Source organism: Mesocricetus auratus, unplaced genomic scaffold (assembly GCF_017639785.1).
Source record: "Mesocricetus auratus isolate SY011 unplaced genomic scaffold, BCM_Maur_2.0 Super-Scaffold_6730, whole genome shotgun sequence".
Classification (NCBI taxonomy): Eukaryota; Metazoa; Chordata; class Mammalia; order Rodentia; family Cricetidae; genus Mesocricetus; species Mesocricetus auratus.
This window is the reverse complement of record NW_024429184.1, coordinates 48,234,189-48,250,608: the sequence shown is the minus strand read 5'-3', so window position 1 is coordinate 48,250,608 and position 16,420 is coordinate 48,234,189. Positions and strand designations below refer to the sequence as shown.

The 16,420-nt window shown below is 37.7% G+C and overlaps 1 long non-coding RNA gene across 5 annotated transcripts in view; it reads right to left on the bottom strand.

The window, feature by feature from the left end:
- Window positions 1–1,653: 1,653 nt before the first annotated feature.
- Window positions 1,654–16,420, bottom strand: part of LOC121138677 — a 34,782-nt gene continuing 20,015 nt past the window's right edge. For 2 of the 5 annotated variants that reach the window (XR_005875567.1, XR_005875565.1), the window contains 2 exons: window positions 15,473–16,153; window positions 5,413–5,448 (listed from right to left, as the gene is read on the bottom strand). This is a non-coding gene — a long non-coding RNA (uncharacterized LOC121138677). Of the gene's footprint in view, window positions 1,725–5,408; window positions 5,449–15,235; window positions 16,154–16,420 lie in introns of those variants that run through there. The other 3 variants (XR_005875569.1, XR_005875570.1, XR_005875566.1) reach the window with 3 other exon arrangements.

Genomic DNA, 16,420 nt, shown 5'->3' with positions numbered 1-16,420 from the left:
CTATTATCAATGCTAATGTAAAGTTATTTCATAGTGGATGGATAAAATAAATTAAATAACCTTTTCAATTTCCAAAATTGAACATGGGAACACTATGTGGAGGAGCCCATTTGACCTATAATCACTATTTCTGTGGTGATGATCATGGGGTGTAACAAGCATTCTTCCCGCCAGCCTGTTCTCTGAGCTGTGTCAGTCCCAAATGAACACGCAGGATGCTAACCTATGAAGCTGTTGACCATTTCCTATGGTATCTTGTTGAATAGCTCTGACTTAATTATTAACCCATAACTGCTAACTGTGTATTTCCACGTGGTCTTCTCTTACCGGAGAAAGGGTCTGAACCTCTTACTCCTTTTGCATCCTATATAGTGACTGACAGTGCCACCATTTCCCAGAATCCTCCACCTCTCCTAGTCCCACCTATCTTGCTTCACTATTTGCCAACAGTGCTTTATTCATCAACCAATAAGACAAACATATACACAGAAGACCATTCCCCATCAATGGAGTAAAGTGGAAAAGGTGGTAAGATTTCGATTTTTTCAGCAAGATTGCATCAATGACTTTGTAAATTTTCTATAGTGCAAGCATTGTGGATGCCCTCATTTCTAGTTGGCTCAGACACAAGTGTTCTATGTTGCCAGTCAAAATCTATTAGGAAGCAACTGAGGTTGGATAAAAGAAGTCTACATGCTTACAATGAAGAATTTGTAGGAATTGACTAGAAATGTGTAGTTTATATTAGACTCCATTGCGAAACTTCCTGGTGTGTTGAATATATTTCCTACAAGGTCATGTGTTAGGATTTTGGCTCCAAATTTATATGTTAATAAGATAAAGACAAGTCCTATGGGAAGTAGTGAGTTAGATGTTTGCTATGTGATGCTCTCTACAAATTTTGCAAGTATACATGTACACCTGAATGCACTATAGGTATGTGTTCATGCATGTTTACATGTTTGTGTGGGGAGATGAATGTGAATGTGCATGTATAGGCAAATATGTGTGGAGGCCTGAAGTTGACTGGATGTCTCCTCCAGTGTTCTTGACTTGATTTACTGAATCATGGTCTCTCTAAAAAGCAAATCTCAACGATTCTAGCTTGTTGCAGTAGGAAAGCTTTGTACATGAATTCATCATCTGTCTCTGTGCTGAGTGCTGAGATTACAGGTGGCCACCATAGAACCTAGCATTTTGCATGGCTTCTGGAGATGCAGGTTAGTATTCAGGCTTGTGTCACGAGTACTTTATCCACCAAGCTGAATCTCCAATCACCTCTGCGATGTTTTGATATAGTAAGAAGACCTCACATGTGGAATAGATTCTAGAATCATTGGCTAAATAGTCCTCTCTTCTGTATAAATTAATATGGCTCAGTTAGTTTGTTATAGTAACCTTCGTTATTTAATCACATTCCAAGCATCCTACCTTTACCACAATACTGCTAAAGTTTTGATGCATAGTTTTTTGAGGAACATATTCAAAAAAGTAACAGAGCCACTATTAATCCAGAACTCTACGTCCAAGCATCAGAGCTTCCTATTCTTTCCATTGTATTCTTTCACGCGGCAAATCTAACACCAATCATGATCTTATGGAGTGGGGTGAGGAAATCAAGGGTAGACGGTTCTAAATGAGACAAATCTAGTACTCGATTCATTTTGTTAACATTTACTGAACACATACTGTATGCCAGATCCTTTGCATAAGACACTCCTAACCTGTAATAGAAAAAAAAAACTGGTCAGTAGGGTTGAATGCCATAAATTTTGTAAAGCAAATCTGATCCTATGAGAAAAAAGATGAAGTGGAAAGTTGTTATATGTACTATCATGGAAGTAATAATTATAGGGGAGTGGCTCTAAAAAGAAATCTTCATTCAATAGAAGCTTGAGGTAAAGCTAAACACACATTTCACTTCTATAAGTGTCAATAGGTCAAAAGTTGGTTGACAGTTTTTTTGTTCATATATTTGATACATTTTCAGGTATTTTTTTAAAAATAGCTTAGCTGGCCTGGAACTCAGGAACTACCTGCTTTTTTTGTTTTTTGAGACAGGGTTTCTCTGTATGGCTTTGAGGTTGTCATGGAACTCACTCTGTAGTCCAGGCTGGTCTCGAACTGGCAGAGATCCACCTGCCTCTGCCTTCTGAGTGCTGAGATTAAAGGCCTGTACCATGACTGCCTGACCTGCTTTATCATTTCTTAGACAGGAAATCAGCCAGAAAAGGAACTTGGAGGCATGAAGTGAAACAAAGACTGTGTAAGAGTGTCACTTAGTGGCTTGTTTCCAAAGGCGTGCTCAGTCTGCTTTCTTTTAGAATCCAGTACACCTGCTTAGTGTTTGCACTGCCCACAAAGAACTAGACACTTATGCATCAATCCTCAATCCAGAAAATGCCCCACAGAGTTGCCAGCAGGACTGTGATGAAGGCATTTTTCCCCAAGTGCTGTTCTTTACTCTTCCCAGATGACTGTAGCTTTTGTCAAGTTGACAGAAATGAAGGAGCACAGCCATCCACAGACACGCAGGAGTATCTGAGTTATCTGCTATCCTCTGAACAAAGATGCATCTTTTAAAAGGGTCTTCCTAGGCAACCTTGGCTTGGAGTTTACTCTGTAGATTACATCAGCACTGAACGAATTTATGGCAATCCTCCTGGCTCTGCTGCCCCAGAGCTGGGATTACAAATCTGCCAGCAAGTCTGGCTTGAAATGGTTCTTCAAAAACATTTTGCAGAATCTGAAGGACTCAGATATTGGTAGTACTTAGGGACACAGGTAAGACTGGGGAGAAATGCTGAGCAAAAGATAGTACACAGAGTATGGAGAAACACAGAGAGGCCTTAAAACCTAGCAAAATTGAAGTTTTGAACTGTAGGAAGGAGAGAAAGAATTAGTTAAGGATTACCTTGGATAAGAGGTAACCCAATACAGAAATTTGGCCAGCAAGGGGGAAGACACACAGTACAAATCCTCCAAGTATGAAGACAGGTTCATCTTCTGAGCACATCCTCTCCACCTAGGACAAGTCATTGCACCATTTCTTAGCTTCAGAACCCTAATCGAGTCTACCAAATATTATACGTTGGACTTCTCTCAGATTTTGACCTTGGGAGTAATTTATAGGACAAAAGTAATTGTTTTGTAGACTGAGTTTTAGAATGATATTTAGGAAATAGTGTAAATGTTAATATATTAATCTGAATGATCTTTGTTACAAATGCTGGAAAAACTTTAATCAAGGTAAAACAACAAATAACAAACGAATTGCATTGACTTCCAAAATGTCAGCAAACATAAATGCCCGACAATAATAGATAGAAAGAAATTCAGAATAATCAATTTTTGATTTTGTTCATTTAAAATATCCATTGAACATTGCTTTTTAGCAAATTGCCTTTTATTACCCACCTTTGGAAAATACTGTTTTCTATTATAAAATTTCTTTTGAGCTGAGAGAAAGAAAAAAATTAATGTGTCTTAGAAGTGTACTATTAGTAATGGTATCAAGATATATCGACATAGGCCTGGAGGGATGACTAGCATTTTTCCAGCACCTATATAGCAACTCATAACCATCTATAATCCCATTTTTAGGGGATCTAACAGGCACACATGTAATACACATTCATATATACTTGCAAAACATTCATATACACAAAGTAGTATGAATAAATCTAAAAAAATTTAAAACATATATTCCCAGCTATATCAAGCAATGTTCTTTAAGAATGAAAAATCCTTAGGAGTCATAGTGGCAAATCTTATTAATTCCCCCTGATTAAAATCTGAGAATTGATTCTTGTACTGCAATTACAAGGCAGGAAAATATTTCAGGTCCTTGAACGAGTGAAGAATATCAAATATATTAAATTATGCTATTTTATATTCGCACTCAAAATCTGATAGTGAGGGACAATTACTTGGAGGGAGCAGATTCTCTGAGAATTTAAAGACTGCTGTGTTCCAACACCTAGGAAGGTGCTCTCAGTTCTCAAGTCACCGATGTACATTAGATAAGCAAAACTACCACTGCTCAGGATTCCCAAATTCACCTACAAATTATGACAATTCATGTCTTGAATTTAATGGAGTATTTAAGCTGTGACAGGAATTTTTTAGTTTGAATATTTTTTTTCTTTTTTTAATTTAAATTAGTACCTAGCTTGTGTCACATGTCAATCCCAGCTTCCCGTCTCTTCCCCCTCCCTCATACCCCCACCAGGCTCTCCATCCTCCTACCCAATGCCCACTCTGACAGGAGTATAATTAGGTATCTCAGAGTTGTTTTGATTTGCATTTCCCAGATGGATGTTGAGCACATTCTTTTTCATAGTTTTTTTTTTTTCGAGACAGGGTTTCTCTGTATTGTTTTGGAGGCTATCGGACCAACTCGGCCTTGAACTCACAGAGATCCTCCTACCTCTGCCTCCTGAGTGTTGGGATTAAAGGCAGATACCCACAGCTAAACACTGAACTGAACTCCTGGAATCCAATTGAAGAGAGGGAGGAGCGATGAGCAAAGGGGTGAAGATCAGGCTGGAGAAACCCACAGAAACAGCAGACCTGAAAAAGGGTGAGCTCATGGACTCCAGACCAGCATAGGACTGTTCCAGAACTGGTGAAAGTGGATATCAGGTTGGAGGTCTGGGCATTCTCTGGGGCCTCTGGTAGTGGATCAATATTTATTCCTAGTACAGGAATGAACCTTGAGATCCCACTCCACATAGAGGGATAGTCTCTCAGCCTAGACACTTGGGGAAGGGTCTAGGCCCTGTTCCAAGTGATATGACAGACTTTTAAGATCCCCCATGGAAGGCCTCACCCTCTCTGTGGAGCAGAAAGGGGATGAGATAGGGGGATGGTTGGAGGCAGAGAAGGAGGTAATGGACAGGGAACTGGGATTAACATGTAAAACAAGCTTATTTCTAATTTAAATAAAAAACACATACAGTTGTTTCCCCCCAATTTCTTATATTTAGAGAAACAATTTCATCTTATTGAATTGTTCAAATTGAGGTTTTCTTGATTCCTTCCATATCAAGGTTTACCTTTGCTCATCACATAGTCTATATGTATTTATAATTGAATTTTGATTGTTTTTATTTGTGAAATTGTAATATATTTACATCTTTTCTCCGTCAAAATCCTCTTACCATATACGACCCCACAAACTCTTCCTCTATTCATAACCTCTCTGGGTTTTCAGATTTTAGTTTGATTGTTATTTATTTAATTGATAATATCTACATCTAAGTAGATATTTACCAAAATTTATCTTTCAGGATCTGGGATACCTTACTTAGGATTATTTTTCTAGCTCTATCTATTTACCTGAAAAATTTCATGATGTCATCTTTTTTTACAACGTTGTGTAAATGCACCACGTTTTCTTTATTCATTATTCTCTTGAGGGACATCTAGGTTGTTTCCAATTTCTGGCTATTATGAATAGAGAAACAATGAGCGTTATTGAGCTAGTGTCCTTATGATGTGATGAAATGTCCTTTGAGAAAATTCGAAGAATTCTATAATTGAATCCTGAAGCAGATTGATTCCATCTTCTCATGTATCATCACATGTAACATTGCAGTGTATAACCTTACAATACTTGTCCTTATAAAATGTGCATTAATGCCCATGTTTGAATGCATTTAATTTACACGGGCTTCCACAAGACTCTTATTTTTATTTTATATTTTCATTTATGTGCATATTAACATGTAGTCCAATAATTAGAGGCAATGCCCAATAGTGCACACAGGACTGTTTTTCAGAAGTCCTTATGGTCATAGAGGTTATTCAAATATAAAATCAAGGTGACACGACTGCTTATTTTCTCCTGAGGACTATTCTGCTATGTATATCTGCTTTCCACAATCTAACAGCTGCATGGTAATTGCTAAACTTTTAATCAATTTTAATTCTGTGTTGCTGGAGGACATGTGGATGGTCTTTAGAATCTTGTTCGTATTCCAAGACTGATATTAAGCTTGATTCTTTATGAACCATGCTATAAAATGGTTACAGAATTTGAATAACCATGATTATTGGAAACCCACTAGACTTTGATTATTTGTGCTAGTGAGGGGCAATGCAATTCTTCTAAATCTGTTTCTTCAAGCAGTGTTTATTATACATCTTTTTATGTATTTTAGGACACTAATGAGAATTTATTGGGCTTTAGTCTTGGATATATATTATTTCTCATTTTTATTCTTAATTTGGCCAAATAGCATTAAATACTATGGGCATTTAGAAGAATAGGTAACCTGCGTGTTGTTACTGGCCTTCAAGAGCCCCAACTGCCTAGTATCAGCTATCCACCCTGGAAAGCCAGTTAACCAAATATTTTTTGGAAGAGAAGGAATGGGACTTATTTGCTGTATAATCACACCATGAAAGTTAGTATAATGACCTAAAATTCATCTTCAAAGTGTTCATTATAAACTTGCTGTTATATGAAACAATAGCTAATACTAGGGTTTTCCATGTTAGCAGTCCAGGTCAATTTGATTTATTCATCATCTGGAATCACTATATCAGACCATTATTCAGGATGTGTCATGTAGAGCTTTCTTGATGCCAAGATTTCTGTTGCTAAGAGGATAGTTTTGGTCTTTGGTCCGAAGACATTCATCAGTTAAAACTGTTTTTATTGAGATTTGGGGTAATTATTGCAAAGAAATTCTCAGTGGAACTCAGAAGAATACCAAGATACAATTGGAAATAAAATGGACTCAATTGTGTCAGTGATTGGGCTCTCAGCAAAAATGGGAACTAGGAGTTTCTCTGTCATCCTTTAGTCCAATGGTCTCAGTGGAGTAGCACAAATTCCCAAATCTGTGCAGAAATAGTTTTGTATTCTTACAATTTAGTTACAAAAATGTGGTCTTGACAGTATGGTGAAAGAAATGAGAAAATAAACAAGCCCTTGGGAAGCAATTTCACTTTCATCAATGTTGCAGAATTGGCACACATATTGCATTGAAAACAACCTAATTATGTGACCACAGCTTCAGTGGATGATAGGAAATATATCTAATACTTTTTACTATTAGTGAAAACTGCTAGTATTTAAGAGATAGGTTTTACATAACAATTATTAATTTGCATGTCACTTTTTGTTGAGTTTCATGACTAACTTCTGTTCATTTTCTTGTGTTTGTATGTTAAATTAATGATTGAATTATAAGATAATGTAGAGAATTACTTTTAATTGTAGAGAATTAAGTGGCTTCTATTTTATGAAGAAACAGAAACAGATCTTGAACAAGAAAGAGTTAACTGAACAACTTAAGTGGATCAACCATGCACATTTCCAAGAAAAGTTTTTCAAGCCTAGCCTTGGTCTAGCCTTTGAGATGTGAGCTCTGAGTCCTAGGAGTATGCTTCTTGATAAGAATTTTCTTGCGTGCTTGAGGAATCTAGCCAAAAGATACTAATGTGATTAGATAAATTATAAAACCTCATGGGGGTATTTTTCCTTTTAGGGATGAGAGTCGACATACCTGAGGTCACTCATGCAAGTACTCATATTACTGATTTTTATAAAAACTCTGAACACCAATACCTATGAGAAATTCCTTGTTTAAAAGCAACAAGGACCAATTGCTATGTGTTCTTGATAGAATGACTCCTTGCATTTGTTGAATTTGAACTTAAAAGCCTGTTTTCTTTCCCAAGATTTTCTCCGTGGTGTTTAATTGGTGTCCTTTTGTTGTAATAAAACAGTAACTGTATTGTAGCTTTGCTGAGTTCAGTGGTCTTGCTGGTGCATCATCTGGCATGAAAGGAGCCTTTGGAAATTGATGCAAATATCAAATTGATCTTTAAGATATGGCAAGGAAGAAATTGAGCATTTTATAATGCTTCCTATCTAATGTATAAATAAATATATTTAAATTCATAAAGAAAACATTCTCCCCTCTTTAGAGATCACAATGAATATATGAAAATGTTATGCTAGCTGAAGTCACAAGGATATTCTAATTCAGTGAAGAAATCCTTGTGAAAAGCTGAGTTTTGGTTCTTGATTTTGTACTTTCCTTGACTTCCTTCCATGTATAAGCCTACAAGAAGGTCCTTCCCATGTACAACTCACATTTGTAAAGCTTAGATCACATATTGAACCCCACACATTAATAGTGGGAGAGTTCAGCACTGCACTCTCACCAATGGACAAGTCATCCCGACAGAAAATAAACAGAGAAATATTAGAACTAACAGATATTATGACTCAAATTGACCTAACAGACATCTACAAAACATTTCACCCAAACACAAAAGAATATACCTTCTTCTCAGCACCACATGGAACCTTCTCCAAAATTAACCACATACTTGACCACACAGCAAATCTCAACAGATACAGAAAAACTGAAATAACCCCCTGTATCTTATCAGATCACAATTGATTAAAAGTTGTGTTCAGTAACACAAACTACAGATCAAACTCAGAGAAACTGAACAACTCTCAACTGAATCACCACTGGGTCAAAGAAGAAATGAAAGCAATTAAAGACTTCCTAGAATTCAATGAAAATGTATGCAGAACATGCCCAAAGTTATGGTTCACAATGAAAGCAGTGCTAAGAGTAAAGTTCATAACACTAATTGCCCACATATAGAATTTGGAGAAACCTCATACTAGTGACTCAGCAGCACACCTAAGAGATCCAGAACAAAAAGAAGCAAACACACCCAAGAGGACTAGATGGTGTGAAAATAATCAAGCCAAGGGATGAAATCTATGTTAGAAACTAAGAGAATAAGACAAAAACATCAATGAAACAAATAGTTAGGTCTTTTAGAAAAGACAAACTCTTATCAAAACTAACTCAAAGGCAGAGAAAGAATATCCAAAGTAACAAAATCAGAAATGAAAGAGAGACAAAACAACAGACACTGAGGAAATCCAGAAAATCATCAGGAAGTACTTCAAAAGCCTGTATTTCACAAAATGGGAAAATCTTAAAGAAACAGGCACATTTCTTGATAGATACCACATATCAAAATTAAATCAATATCAGATAAAATTTTAAATAGATTTATAACCCTCAATGAAATAGAAGCAGCCATTAAATGTCTTCCAACTCCCCACTCCAAATAAAGAAAAACAAAGCCCATGGCCAGATAGTTTCAAGACAGAATTATACCAGACTTTCAAAGAAGAGATAATACCAGTATTCCTCAAATTATTCCGCAAAATAGAAGCCAAAAATCATCACTATTTTTTTTATGAAACCACAGTCACCTAGATACCAAAACTACACAAAGTTTTAACAAGGAAAGAGAATGATATATCAATTTTTCTTACCAACGTTGTTACAAAAATGTTCACTAAAATACAAACTGAGTCCAAGAACACATCAAAAAGATTATCCACCACCGGGCGTTGGTGGCTCACGCCTTTAATCCCAGCACTCGGGAGGCAGAGGCAGGAGGATATCTGTGAGTTCGAGGCCAGCCTGGTCTATGAAGTGAGTTCCAGGACAGCCTCCAAAGCTACAGAGAAACCCTGTCTCGAAAAACCAAAAAAAAAAAAAAAAAAAAAAACGATTATCCACCATCCATAAAGTGGGATTCATCCCAGAGATTCAGGGATGGTTCAACATACAAAAATATGTCAATGTAATCCACCACATAAACACATTGAAAGGAAAATAACTCGTATGATCATCTCACTAGATGCTGAAAAAACCTTTGATAAAAATTGTGAACCCCTTCATATAAAGGTCTTGGAGAAATCAGGGATACAAGGAAAATGCTTAAATATAATAAAAGCAAGCTGACAGCCATCAACAAATTAAATGGAGAGAAACTCAAAGGAATTTCACCAATATGAGGAATAAGACAAGATGTAACATGTCATTTCCTGTTCCTCCAGCCACCTCCTAAATAATCACATGAATAATTCTTATTAATTATGGAAGCTTGGCCTTATCTTCAGCTTTTCTTCTAACTATCTCTTATACTCAAATTAACCAAATTCTGTTCATCTACATGCTGTCACATGGTGCATGGCTGTTACCCTTCCTAGATGTTGTGCTTCTTTTTTTTCCAGTTGGTGGACACCATCATGCCGGATTCATCTCCTCTTCTCCCTTTCTGCCTGGAAGTCCTACCTAATGTCTTCCTGCCTAGGGATTGGTCATTTAGCTTTCTGTTAAACCAATCTTAAGGCAACTAGGGAAGACACATCTTCACAGTGACTATCTGGCCCTGGGATTGTATTTCTGATATCTTCTCCAACTTCTTCAAAATTTCTTATCATACAGGTTTTTTGCTTGCTTAATGAGAGTTAAGCCAATATGTTTTATATTATTTACACTACTGTGGAGGTGTTTTTTCATTATTTCTTTCTCAGTCTGCTTATTGTTTACATTTAGGAGGGCTACTGATCTTTTGAGTCAATCTTATATCTGGTCACTTCACTTATTAGCTGTAGGAGTTCCCTGGTAGAATTTTTTTTGGTTTGGAGACAGGTGTCCCTGTGAAAACAAAAGCAAAACACTTCCATTCCTTTGTGAGGTCACCTTACATGTTGTAGAATATGACTTTGTGAATGAGCTGTCATCTTCCTCCTCTGAGATTTCTCCTGTTCAGATGGAATCTTGATTAATTTTGATGGAATCCAAAGTTTTTCTTCTCCCATGGAAACAATGGCAAAACCCCTTCCCCAACATAACACATATCCTGGTTTCCAAACTGAGGCCATAACATCCTTGAAACGCAATGGTTGGTTTTGTTCAGAAGTTTTTTCTGTAGTCCAGCGTTTTCTGCAGCTGTTTGTCCTTTCTCATTAGCACTAAGAAGGCTGTGCTTTAGTAAAGCATTATGTAATCTGTTTGGTGGTCTTTGCGCTGCCTGTCTGTTTATGAAGCATTTCTTTTAGGGTGTGGTTAGATTTCTCAACCACTGATTGTCCATAGGGTTATAATGTATATTGGTTATGTGTTTTATGTTATAATATTTGAAAAGCTGTTCCAATTTGCTGGAGATGTGCTGGAGCATTGTGAGTTTTTATTTGTGTAGGTATACCCATAACAGCCATCACCTCTAAGAGGTGTGTAATAACAGAATTAGCTTTTTCAGATCTGAGGGCAGTAACCCGTTGGAAGCCTGAGAATGTGTTTATGGTATGGTGTACATATTTCAAACTGCCAAATTCTGGAAAGTGAAATGCATCCATTTGCCGAAATTCATTTTTGTGAATACCTTTGGGATTACTGCCTCCTGGTAATGGAGTTTGACTGCAGAATAAACAGGTGGGGCAGTTTCTTACTATTCCCTTGGCTTGTTGCCAAGTGATAGAAAAATCCTTCTTTAAGCCTTTGCTGTTAACATGGTGTTTCTTATGAAATTCTGAAGCTCCCAACAAATTTCCTATTAATAAACTATCACTCTCACCATTGCTTTTGCTAGAGGACCTGGCAGACCATTATGGGATCTGATGTGTGTTATATAGGATGAGTTCTATTTCTGATGGTTTCCTGTAATTGCAGAAACAATGAGGTTAATTGTATATCATCAGGAATGAATTCTGCAGTATTAGAGTGTAAGACAACTCTCTTTGCATATTGAGAATCTGTAACTATATTGAGAGGCTCTGTAAAGTCTTTAAGTACCATGAGAATAGTGTACAATGCTGCCTTTTGTAGAGAGTTGTAAGGTCTTTGGACTACTTTACTTATATTTCCTGATTTATATCCTGCCTTACCTGACTTGTTTGCATCAGTGTAGAAAGTAAGAACACCAGAGATAGGTGTTTTTCTTATAATACACAGAAGAAATCAAATTGTTTTCTTTATGAATTTGATTCTCTCTTTTTGGATAATTGTTACTAATTGTTCACAAAAAGTCACTGCAAACCCTTTGCCAATATTCATTATTTTTCCATAAGGTAGAAATTCTCTCATTTGTTAAAGGTACAGTAATCTCTGCTGTGTCCTTTCCACTTAGTTGACAAAGCCTTAACTTACCTTTTAATATCAAATGAGAGATCTTTTCTATATATGTCTTCAGTTTTTTATCCTGTTTATGTGGCAGAAATACCCATTCCAGTATGATGTCTTCCCTATGCATTAATCTTCCAAGGGGGTATTCTTAAGATGGTAAAATAAGCATAATGCAGTCTAGTTTTGGGTCCACATGGTCCACATGTGCTTCCAATATTCTCTGTTCTACCCATTCTAATTCTTTTTCAGCCTCAACTGATAATATTTTAGGATTATTTCAGTCCTTGTCTCTGTTTAGGGCCATTTTCAGGTGTTTTAAATCATACCCTTCTATTCCAATAATTGTCTGTAGTTGAGAAATTTCTCCTAGTAGTTGTTGAAGATCATTAAGAGTCTGGTAACAATCTCTTCTGATCTGTACTTTTTGCGGTTTAATTTCTGTAGGTCTATTTTATAACCTAAATAATTAATAGAATCTCCTCTTTGTATTTTTTTCTGGGGCAATCTGTAATTCCCAGTGAGGTAAAGTTTCTTTTACAGCCTCAAAATTCTTTTCCAATGTACTTTCTTTCGAATCAGCCAACAATATATCCGTCCATATAATGGTAGTTTATGTATTGTGGACATTATTTACGAATTATTTCCAAGGGTTTTTGCACAAAATACTGTCAAGAAGTTGGACTATTTAATGTTCCAGAGGGCAACATCTTCCATTGTCATCTCTGTACTGGTTGAGAATTGTTACAGGTAGGCACTGTGAAGGCAAAATTTTCTCTCTCTTTTTCTTGTAAAGGTATAGTGAAGAAGCAATCTTTTAGATCTATTACTCTAATTGGACATCCTTTAGGAATCAGAGAAGGTAATGGCATCCCAGGCTGTTGAGCCAATAGGCTGAATTACCTTGTTGATAGCTCTCAGATCAGAAACCATCCTCTGTTTCCCATACTTCTTTTTGATAATGAATACAGGAGAGTTCCATGGACTAGTTTATCCTTCAATATGTCCAGCATTTAGCTGTTCCTGAACTAGCGTTTCTAAAGTCTAGCTTCTCAGAGGTCATGGGCCATTGCCCTACCCAGACAGGTTCATCTATTAGCCATTTTAAGGGTAGTGTTTTTGATTTTTCTGAAGGTGTGGCACTAGCTTCCTGTAACTGTACAGTCTGTATGTTTGGCGTCTTTTTACTGTAGTATTTTTTCTACCACTACCAGCTTGTTTATGACACAGGAGGAATGTTAATCTGTGTATTCCGTTGTTGCAATAAATCACGACCCCAGAGATTTATAGCAATATCTGTGACATATGGCCTCAATCTTCCTCTTTGTCCTTCTGGCCCAATACACTCCTTCCATCTGGCACTTAGTTTCACTTGAGTTAGGGTTACAATCCCTAATAATTGAACATTTACTACTTGTAATGGCCATCTGGTAGGGCCCCTTTTCTTGGGTAATAATATTGATGTCAGTTACATGGTCCATCAAGCCTTCCAGAATAAAGTTATTTATGTGCACTTTTAAGTTTGCCAAAATACATACTTTTTGTTTCCTCTAGTATTGACTGATTCATCCTCAGTAACTAATCTGTCATCCATAGCACTATTAGTCTTTACAATAAGCAGTAGATCTCCTAATTGTCCTGAGAGAAATCATACTCCACAGTGACTGGGAATGACTGGACCACTTTTGATATGGGGGCCTTTGAGTGGCACCTTGAGAAGTTTCCAAATTGTAAAGGGTTACCTTGTTTGTCTGTGGTCAACCTACATTCATTGGTACAGTGTTGGCCTTTGCCACATCTCCTCCATAATCCAGAAGGCTGAGGCCTTCTGTTTGAGTATTCCTAGGAGGAACATTATTTCTAGGAATGCTTTGCCTACAGTTCCTACTCAGATGTCCTATTTTACCAAAGTTAAAAACATCTGGTTTTATGATTTCTTTTTAAACTTCTGGAGATTGATTCTCCAACCCAAGTCTGTATCTCCTCATGGTTAATGCGTTTGTCATCTTGGTGACTCTTTGGGGCTTTAGAAATGTCCTCTCCAATACAGGTTCCTGTCTCTTGCCCATTATACTCTATGTTTGCTGTATTTAATACCCATTCATCTAATGGCACTGATCTAATTTTTAATGGCCAGAGTATTTGTTTACATTGTAGTTTGCGTTCTTGTAAGCTAGAGACTCTTCAAGGATTTTGCTAGATTCTTTGTCAGATACTTGTAATTCTACTGCTCTAGACAGCCTTTCCAAAAATTGAGTGAACTGTTCTCTTAGACCCTGTTTCACCTTGGTGTACATTTGTATTTTTTTTCTCCTGGCTCATGAACCTTATTCAAAGCATTCAGAGCTGCTGTATGGCATAAAGATAGTGTATGGTCGTCAAATTCAGCTTGGGCCTGTGAATCAGCATACTCACCTTTACCAAGAATCTTATCTCAGGGAGCCTCAAAACCTTGTGTCAAGCCTTGAAGTTCGAGGGCCTTGGCTTCCTCTCTCCACAAAGCCTTTCATTGTATATGGGAAGAATTGTCCCACACTGCTGAAATTAAATGTCTCCAATCCTTGGTTGTTATTTTGTTTCTTCTTTCCCAAGAATTCATCAATTCCTTGACATAGGGACTATGGACCCTGTAAGCTACTATTTCCTGCTTTATTAGTTTCAGGTCTTTCTTCTGTATCGGTTCCCACTGGTAAGTGATGGACCCACTATGATAACTCCTTGTTGCTGTCCTTTCTGTCATGGTTACTGGAAAAGCACCTTAGGAAGAACTCCTAGGCATCTTGTAGATATGCCTCTGTCATTGTCTGGTAGTCTAGTGGCAAGTGCCTCTGAGTCTGATGTATCAAATGATGAATCCTGTAACGATTGCAACCTCGTAACCATGGTATCTTTGAGTGCTTGGATTTCCTGAATCAAAAATTGTTCTAATTACCTGACAGAATCTGTACATTCCTTACTCATCATTCAAGCATGATTCCAAGCATTTCATACTGTTGTCCCTAGAGCTCGAATGGCATGTAAATTGTCATCTAGGAATATCATCCTATCTGCTAAACTGCCACTGCCTTCAGACACCAAATGAATTGTTCCTGCTAACTTGGTAGCTTCCTTCTTACTGGACTCTATTTTGGCTATAAATGCAGTGGACATGGAATCAATCATGTCTTGAAGGTTGTTCTGGTTAAGTTCCAAATTATCTACTATGGTAGTCAATTCCTCCTTTTCGTGAAGATTCTGAATTTTGACTCTAATTTTTTAAATCATCTATACAATTTTCCCATTATCTGTCTTTTTATTTTCTCTCTTTCATGTGATTTTATGTATTAGGACACTAACCATGAGGATTCGACACAAATACATTTGAAATACATCATAATTGTCTCCTAATACATAATCCATGACGTTGGCAATGAGATAACTAATGTTCTGCATCATTAAATTATCTGCCATGGTATAATCTAAGTACACTTACACCTGTAATTAGTTTGGTTTGAAAAGAGGAATGTCACCTGCTGTTAGCATCGTTGGCCTGCAGACGGTGCAGGTGTACCACCAAACACAGCTCTTCCCCAAAACTTCGGTATTTTTTTCAGGTAACAACTGAAAGATTCTAAGCAGCTCTTACAGAAAATTAGAAAACCTATTTGGGGAGGGAAAAGTCTGTGCAGATTGGGAGACCTGCAGCTATAAAACAGCCGTGAAATCCTTTGGACAGAATAGGGAAATTGCACTCAATGTCCCGGATGAGCTTGGAGGCCAGGCAGTTAGGTAGGCTGGAATTGGAACAGTGGCAGGCTGGGGTCCAACCGCAGCAAGCTGGAATCAAATTGGCCTGGAATCACAGTGGTCTGGAATCACAGGGAGCTGGAATAGGACCATGGCGGGCTGCAATGGAGGTGGCGGTGGTGGCAGTGGAAGCTAATGCCCACTTGGTCTCAGACTGGAGAGAGGGCAGGAGGAGGGGGGGGGCTCGCATGCTGTGCACCTTTCGAGATGGTGTCCTACGGGTAATTTCAGCAGCGTTAGCAGAGCAGCACAAACCAGGTCTGGACCTGGCATTACCAATTGCAGCTTGGTCTGTGGGCTGTTCTTTCAGCGTATGTGCAGTCTGGTGCCTCCCCGAGCTGTCTGACTGGCCGGCCAGTGGCACAGGCTCCTGCCTTCTTGGAAGTGTGGTCTTCTGACACCAGCTGAAGATGAAACAATGCAATGCGGAAACAAGAATATGTATTAACAGGACAAATCACTTAAGTTATAAGCTGGTAAGATGAGATGCTTTAAGAAACGTGGCCAGCTTCAAAGAGAGAGTAATTTACGTTCTCTCTCCTTTTATCACCTACCTGTCCCATGTACCCCTGTCCATGCCCTTTGAGTATGTCAGCATTCCCCTACAATTACTGAAGTTCTTCTGCCTTTGGCCTACTGGAGCTGGCATCTGAAACTCAAGATGTCACTTC